This window comes from Magnolia sinica, chromosome 9, assembly GCF_029962835.1.
Source record: "Magnolia sinica isolate HGM2019 chromosome 9, MsV1, whole genome shotgun sequence".
Lineage (NCBI taxonomy): Eukaryota > Viridiplantae > Streptophyta > Magnoliopsida > Magnoliales > Magnoliaceae > Magnolia > Magnolia sinica.
The window spans coordinates 60,810,807-60,819,871 of NC_080581.1; the positions used below are offsets into that span (position 1 = coordinate 60,810,807).

The 9,065-nt window shown below is 41.2% G+C and overlaps 1 long non-coding RNA gene across 1 annotated transcript; it reads right to left on the reverse strand.

Moving 5' to 3' along the window:
- Nucleotides 1–5,253: 5,253 nt before the first annotated feature.
- LOC131256348 (uncharacterized) lies at nucleotides 5,254–8,031 on the reverse strand. The gene is made up of 3 exons (XR_009176765.1): nucleotides 7,931–8,031; nucleotides 5,944–6,338; nucleotides 5,254–5,769 (listed from the first exon to the last, which is right to left on the reverse strand). It is a non-coding gene; the product is annotated as an uncharacterized LOC131256348 (long non-coding RNA).
- Between the last annotated feature and the right edge of the window lie 1,034 nt (nucleotides 8,032–9,065).

Genomic DNA, 9,065 nt, shown 5'->3' on the forward strand with positions numbered 1-9,065 from the left:
CACCCTGGAGAAGGAATACGGCCAACCGAACTCGCTGCTAGGTCATATATGCCATAGTATCAAAGATCTTCTCCACATCGGAGTGTCATCTCTCAGCTGCTGTCAAATCTGGCTCGCCCTAGAAACACAGAGGATCGAGCTGTCTGAACTCTCAAAGAAGGGAAGTCACACGCTCCTGCTAGGTCTTGGCTAGAGGAACAACTGGGCGCCTGCCTTGCCCCTGAAGTGCAGCAGTCACAGCCTACAACATCTGCTGTAACTGCGAGGCACTCACAGGCATGGTCGGATCCGCACCGGCATCGAGTGGAGGAACGTCATCCTCAGGCAGGGGAGCAGGGATCTCTGGCTGTGGAACGGGAGGCGCAGGTGGTAAAGCTGGAGCCTCAGGTGGTGGTGGATCGGGGTGGGCTCAGGTCGCTCTCCTGGGTGGCATGTCCTATAGGAAAAAACAATGACGCCAATCAACCTTGAGAATCGTACATTAGAGAATTCAATCGAAAGGTTTCGCACTCGGAACCTAATCGCCCTAAACTCATAACAAACATGTGATGTTGTTCACGATTATTCTCAAGTTATGCTCTGATACCAACTTTTGTCACGCCCCAAACTAGGAAACCAGGCTAACAAAATTCCCGATCACCGAATCTGGCACCGACAGCCTTCGTAGTACCCCATTCTCGGCTCCTGACACCCATACACCAGGTTCCGATCCTGGGATGCTACAAGGAGGATTTTAAATCATCAGTTTAATTCAATCGGAAGGTTTCACACTCGGAACCTAATCGCCTTAAACTCATAGAAAATATGTGATATTGTTCTCGATTTTCCCAAGTTATGCTCTGATACCAACTTCTGTCACACCCCAAACTAGGAAACCAAGCTCACAAAATTCTTGAGCGTTGAATCTGGCACCGACAGCCTCCGTAGTACCCCATTCTCGGCTCCCTGCACCCATATACCAAGTTCCAATCCTGGGATGCTACAAGGAAGATTTCAAATCATCAGTCTAATTATAATGAGCATAACCATAAGCATAACCCACGAACAATAACCACAAGAACACCATCACAAAATCTACTATGATAAAAAACTTTTAAGTACAATGCATCTAAAAGGAAATACAAGGTGATGATAATAACAGAAACTCAAAGGCTTGGCTGCACACTCCAACTACGACAAGGCTACGACTGCATCCTGACGTCACCTGCACGCATCGATCATGCATAAGCTTATAGAAAGCTTAGAGGGTTGTGTAAGTGTGTTAATATAAGCATGCTCAGAATGCAACGTCAGAGTAATGTGGAATCATGATGATGAATACATGAATACAATCAGCCGTACCAAGGTTATGCGGTGCAAGATATGAAGGCTATTAGCCATAACACGGCTATGCGATGCGAGATGTAACTCAAGCATGCTAATCCTCATCATATATCAGTACAATTCTCATTCTGGATAATCACTAGGGTTTAGTACACTCCAAGTGGCACCGACGCTCTCCTAGCCGCACAGTCTAAGTGAGTGTAAGAAACTTCACTATTCGCCTGGCCAATAGTCTACCAATACCTATCCAACATGTCAATAGCGGACCCATTCATGAGCTAGTCAAACTCAGCATAGTATTGCCCCTACCCTCGGGTGAGTAAGGCCACACCCCTTTCCAACCGACCATGACACACTGGGAGACGCGGCCTCCTAGTATTTGGCCCTCGCGCGCTCATATATCCTCTCGGTCTCGACATTGGAGTCATCCTCTAGTACCATCGGGTTTAGAGATTTTCACCCAGGGACATCTATGGCGCCCCGATGCTTAGTAACAATATTTTTCGTATCCAATCCAGCCACCCATGATGTGTCTGTAGAGGCTATGGCCCTGATGTTGCTAGGGCATACAATAATCACAATCACACAAATGCAAGTGCATGAATCATACTATCAGACATGCAACAATCCTGCGTGTACTGAGCACTCATGTGGGGCAACTCCACCTGTTAGGGAGCCCATAAACGATCTGCCCGAAGGCATATGCTATGATCAGTCACTTCTCATATCAGGTATACATATGATGTGTATGATCATGAATTATGAATCTATACTATACATGTTATGTGGTGATCGGCTCTAATCAAAACGAAGATGGGCCTAGATGACTTATATGCTACAAGTATGGGCCTATTAATGGGCCCTAGGGAGAGAGTGACAATGCGGACATTTAACCAACATCATCCTTACAAGGTGGACATCAAACCATCATTGCTCCCAAGGCATAGCCCGCTATAGAGATCGTCACCTAAACCATGGTGGAAACACAATATGATGGGCCTTATGTACATCCCGTTGGGCCTCGAACCATGGGCCTCCAATACATCAAATGGGCCTCAAACCATGGTCTCATATATATCAAAGTGGGCCTTAGTGGGCAGCCACAAATACATTAAGATAGGTCTCAACAAATGGCCTTATACAAATCAAAGTGGGCCTCAATGGACGGCTCACAAATACACCAAGATGTTTATGCGCCATCCAAACTGTTCATATGGTCACTTGGACCAGGGTAGGGCCCACTGTACTATTTATTTGCCATTCAACCTATTAATAGGGTCACACGGTCAGGGAGCCCACCGTGATATTTTTTATTTTTTTCCACACAATCTGTTGATTGGGTCACGTGGACAGGGAGCCCACTATGATGTGGTTCACGATTCCAGCCCACCCATTATGTGCGTCCCACATGGCTGAGGGTTCAGACTAGGTTTCACCTGCATTCAAATTTTAGGTAGGCCCCACTAAGTGATTTTATACATTTCAGGCATGTCTTCACATGATTTTAGATGGTGTGGCCCACCTGAGTTCTGTATACAGCTAATTTTTGGGGCAGCCTCCTGGTCCGAGGGGACCCATCAAATGCATGGTGTTGATGTTCGAAACGCATCACGGTGGGGCCCACAAATGGGGCCTTTAGGCCTAGCCCGTCCATCGGTGTGTCGGACGTAGGCGCTGCCTATGAACGCTCTGCAGCAGCGTCAGCGCTGCCTTGTTTATTTTTTTAAAAAAAATCAATTTTTCTGCGGTATTTCCGTGGTAGGGCCCACATCAGTTCTATCTGACCCAGCCACTGGATTCTACAGCCCATCATCAACCAAATGAGATCAATATGTAACGTGTTCTAGGTGAATGGAAGATTCAAGGTGGGTTTTAATGGTATTACTGTTATTTCCTATGGTATGGCCCGCCCGAGAATCGGATTGGTCCCAAAATTTTACTCAACGCTTAAAATGGCCTGAAAAAAGGATGGACGACTTGGATTGAGTACATACATCAAGATGGGGCCCGCATGAGTGGCCTACCCAAAAAGCACCTTTTTCCCCTTTTTTTTGTTAGCTTGTAAGTACACGCACTCTATGCAGCCACGCCCGTCCTCACGTCCAGCGTCTCTGGACGCTGGACGGTATAGATGTACTTAGCATCATGGTGGGCCCCACATGTATGTGGCCCACCTGCATGTATATAAATATATAATATATATCTTATATTATATATATCATATATATATTATATATAATATATATAAAGAAAGGTGTATTGGGTCCATCTAAATAGTGGATGGTGTGGATCATCACCTGCAATAGGGTGGGCCATACTGTTTGATGTTGATGGACGGCGTAGATATAACACATATTGGTAGGATCCACACCATCACAATGAAAAGAGAGAGAGGGAGAGTGAGTGAGAGAAATAGAGAGAAATAGAGAGATCGGTGGAGTGGAGGGACCCCGCCACTATGGGCCCTCCATGGATATGTTACATTCATCAAAATGGGTCCCACCAAGAAGTGGGCCCCAAAATTAAAATCAACAGTGGATCATCCACCTCTAGGCCTCCTCCTTGCTCCCCTAGCCTTCTATGCTCCTTGCCTTCACTTTTGATGATGGTAGATGATGGATCAACAGTTGAAATGGGAGATGAGAGAGTAGGGAAAGTGGGCCACGCTTGGCATTTGAGAGTGAGAAGCTTGGACGTATGGAATTGTTGCTTGGAAGAGTGTTTGAGTAAATGAGGGAAAGAGAATATTAAGAGTGATGGATGGAGTGGTGGGTGTAAGGAAAAGTGATGGGAAAGTAAGATTGTATTTGAAATTTGTGAAAAGAGGTATGGTTGTGGTTGAAAATGGGAAAAAAAGGAATGGTGAGGAGAGAGAGAGAGTGAACTTTTGAAAAGATAGGGATGGGTTGTTGTACTTTAGGTAAGGCTTGTACTTGACATTGATTGATGGGACATATCGTAGAGATTCCCTCGATATTCGTAAAGCACGACATTTTTTTGGTATGAACGCAGGCCCATATCTCCTGGCCTGGGTATCAGTTCGGTGCGTAAGTCGCGGCGTTGGAACTGCGGTGACGGCACGATCGCTATGATACAAGTTTAGGTTCAAGCCGACTTCGGTATGCCGGACCCAGTTTAGGATTGCACGCAAATGTCGGATACGGGTCGAGGATTGCCGAAATTCGACCGGAAGGACCGCAAAAGCCAACAGAACGGTACAGACTAGGACACGGGTCTTACAAAACCTACACCTAATTCTAATCTCAACTCCCTAACCTAAACCTAAAGCTAAACTTGAAAACCCAATCCTAAACCTGATCCCGAACCCGAACCTGATTTCTTAAACCTAAACCTTAACCTACTCTCAATTCCCTAAACCTGTAGCTTATAACCTAAACCAAAACCAAAACCTATAACCTATAACCTAAATGTATTCTCAAATCCCTAAACCTAAACCTACACCTAATCCTAATCTCAACTCTCTAACCTAAACCTAAACCTAAACTTGAAAACCCAAACCTAAATCCGATCTCGAACCCGAACCCGATTTCTTAAACCTAAACCTTAACCTATTCTTAATTCCCTAAACCTATAGCTTATAACCTAAACCTAAACCTTAACCTAAACCTAAACCTAAACCTATAACCTATAACCTAAACCTAAACCTAAATCCTAAATGTATTCTCAAATCTCTAAATCTAAACCTACACCTAATCCTAATCTCAACTCCCTAACCTAAACCTAAACCTAAACTTGAAAACCCAAACCTAAACCCATAAGCTACACTTATAACCCAAACCTAAACCTATAACCTAAACCTAAGCCTAAAACTTGAACCTATGACCTAAAACCTAAATGTATTCTCAAATCCCTAAACCTAAACCTACACCTAATCCTAATCTCAACTCCCTAACCTAAACCTAAACCTAAACTTGAAAATCCAAACCTAACCCCGATGCCGAACCCGAACCCGATTTCCTAAACCTAAACTTTAACCTATTCTCAATTCCCTAAACCTATAGCTTATAACCTAAACCTAAACCTAAACCTATAACCTTAACCTAAACCAAAACCTATGACCTAAAACCAAAATGTATTCTCAAATCTCAAAACCTAAACCTACACCAAATCCTAATCTCAACTCCCTAACTTAAACCTTAACCTAAACTAGAAAACCCAAGCCTAAACCCGATCCTGAACCCGAACCCGATTTCCTAAACCTAAACTTGAACCTATTCCCAAATCCCTAAACCTAAACCTACACCTAATCCTAATCTCAACTCCCTAACCTAAACCTAAACCTAACTTAAAAACCCAAACCTAAACCCGATCCCGAACCCGAACCCGATTTCCTAAACCTAAACCTTAACCTATTCTCAATTCCCTAAACCTTAACCTATAACCTAATCTAAACCTAAACCTATAACCTACACTTATAACCTAAACCTATAACCTATAACCTAAACCTAAACCGAAAACCTAAACCTATGACCTAAAACCAAAATGTATTCTCAAATCTTAAAACCTAAACCTACACCTAATCCTAATCTCAACTCCCTAACCTAAACCTAAACCTAAACTTGAAAACCCAAACCTAAACCTATAACCTACACTTATAACCTAAACCTATAACCTAAACCTAAGCCTAAAACCTAAACCTATGACCTAAAACCTAAATGTATTCTCAAATCCCTAAACCTAAACCTACACCTAATCCTAATCTCAACTCCCTAACCTAAACCTAAACCTAAACTTGAAAATCCAAACCTAACCCCGATGCCGAACCCGAACCCGATTTCCTAAACCTAAACTTTAACCTATTCTCAATTCCCTAAACCTATAGCTTATAACCTAAACCTAAACCTAAACCTATAACCTTAACCTAAACCAAAACCTATGACCTAAAACCAAAATGTATTCTCAAATCTCAAAACCTAAACCTACACCAAATCCTAATCTCAACTCCCTAACTTAAACCTTAACCTAAACTAGAAAACCCAAGCCTAAACCCGATCCTGAACCCGAACCCGATTTCCTAAACCTAAACTTGAACCTATTCCCAAATCCCTAAACCTAAACCTACACCTAATCCTAATCTCAACTCCCTAACCTAAACCTAAACCTAACTTAAAAACCCAAACCTAAACCCGATCCCGAACCCGAACCCGATTTCCTAAACCTAAACCTTAACCTATTCTCAATTCCCTAAACCTACTGCTTATAACCTAAACCGAAACCTAAACCTAATAACCTAAACCTATAACCTATAACCTAAACCTAAGCCGAAAACCTAAACCTATGACCTAAAACCAAAATGTATTCTCAAATCTTAAAACCTAAACCTACACCTAATCCTAATCTCAACTCCCTAACCTAAACCTAAACCTAAACTTGAAAACCCAAACCTAAACCTATAACCTACACTTATAACCTATAACCTAAAACCTAATCCTAAACCTAAACCTAAAACCTAAAACCTAAATATATTCTCAAATCCCTAAACCCAAACCTACACCTAATCTAATCTCAACTCCCTAACCTAACCTAAACCTAAACTTGAAAACCAAACCTAAACCCGTTGAACCCGAACCGATTTCTAAACCTAAACTAACCTATTCTCAATTCCCTAACCTATACTTATAACCTAAACCTAAACCTAAACCTATAACCTTAACCTAAACAAAACCTATGACCTAAAACCAAATGTATTCTCAAATCTCAAACTAAACCTACACCAATCCTAATCTAACTCCCTAACTAAACCTACCTAAACTGAAAACCCAACCTAAACCGATCCCGAACCGAACCCGATTTCCTAAACCTAAACTTAACCTATTCCAAATCCCTAAACCTAAACCTAACTAACCTAATCTACTCCCTAACCTAAACTAAACCTACTTAAAACCAAACCTAAACCCGATCCCAACCCGAACCCGATTTCCTAAACCTAAACCTTAACCTATTCTCAATCCCTAAACCTACCTATAACCTAATCTAACCTAAACCTAAACCTAACTTAACCTAAACCTAAATATGGGTTAGCACAAGAGACTCAAACAAATAATAAACAACCACAACCACAACAACAATAAACCAACAAGTTTGATGAGGGGAAACCTATAACCTAAATTCAAATCCCTAAACCTAAACCTACACCTAATCATAATCTCAACTCCCTAACCTAAGCCTAAACCTAAACTTGAAAACCGAAACCTAAACCTGATCCTGAACCCGAATCCGATTTCTTAAACCTAAACCTTAACCTATTCTCAATTCCCTAAACCTATCGCTTATAACCTAAACCTAAACCTTAACCTAAACCTAAACCTAAACCTATAACCTTAACCTAAACTAAAACCTATGACCTAAAACCTAAATGTATTCTCAAATCTCTAAACTTAAACCTACACCTAATCCTAATCTTAACTCCCTAACCTAAACCTAAACCTAAACTTGAAAACCCAAACCTAAACCCCGATCCCGAACATGAACCCGATTTCCTAAACCTAAACCTTAACCTATTCTCAAATCCCTAAACCTAAACCTATATCTAATCTTAATCTAAACTCCCTAACCTAAACTTAAACCTAAACTTGAAAATCCAAACCTAAACCCGATCCCGAACCCGAACCCGATTTCCTAAACCTAAACCTTAACCTATTCTCAAATCCCTAAACCTAAACCTACACCTAATCCTAATCTCAACTCTAACCTAAACCTAAACCTAACTTGAAAACCCAAACCTAAACCCAATCCTGAACCCAAACCCGATTTCCTAAACCTAAACCTTAACCTATCCTCGATTCCCTAAACCTTAACCTATAACCTAACTTAAACCTAAACCTACAACCTACACTTATAACCTAAACCTAAACCTAAGCCTAAAACCTAAACCTATGACCTAAAACCTAAATGTATTCTCAAATCCCTAAACCAAAACCTACACCTAATCCTAATCTCAACTCCTTAACCTAAACCTAAACCTAAACTTGAAAACCCAAACCTAAACCCGATCCCGAACCTGAACCCGATTTCCTAAACCTAAACCTTAACCTATTCTCAATTCCATAAACCTTAACCTATAACCTAACCTAAACCTAAACCTATAACCTATACTTATAACCTAAACCTAAACTTGAAAACCTAAACCTAAACCCGATCCCGGACCCGAACCCGATTTCCTAAACCTAAACCTTAACCTATTCTCAATTCCCTAAACCTATAGCTTATAACCTAAACCTAAACTTAACCTAAACCTAAACCTAAACCTATAACCTTAACCTAAACCAAAACCTATGACTTAAAACCTAAACCTACACCTAATCCTAATCTCAACTCCCTAACCAAAACCTAACCCTAAACTTGAAAACCAAAACCTAAACCCGATCGCGAACCAGAACCCGATTTCCTAAACCTAAACCTTAACCTATTCTCAATTCCCTAAACCTAGACCTATAACCTAACCTAAACCTAAACCTATAACCTACACTTATAACCTAAACCTAAACCTATAATCTAAATGTATTCTCAAATCCTTAAACCTAAACCTACACCTAATCCTAACTCAACTCTCTAACCTAAACTTAAACCTAAACTTGAAAACCCAAACCTAAATCCAATCCCGAACCCGAACCCGAACCCGATTTCCTAAAGCTAAACCTTAACCTATTCTCAATTCCCTAAAGGTATAACCTATATACTATAACCTATAACCTAAACCTAAATCTTAACTTAAACCTATA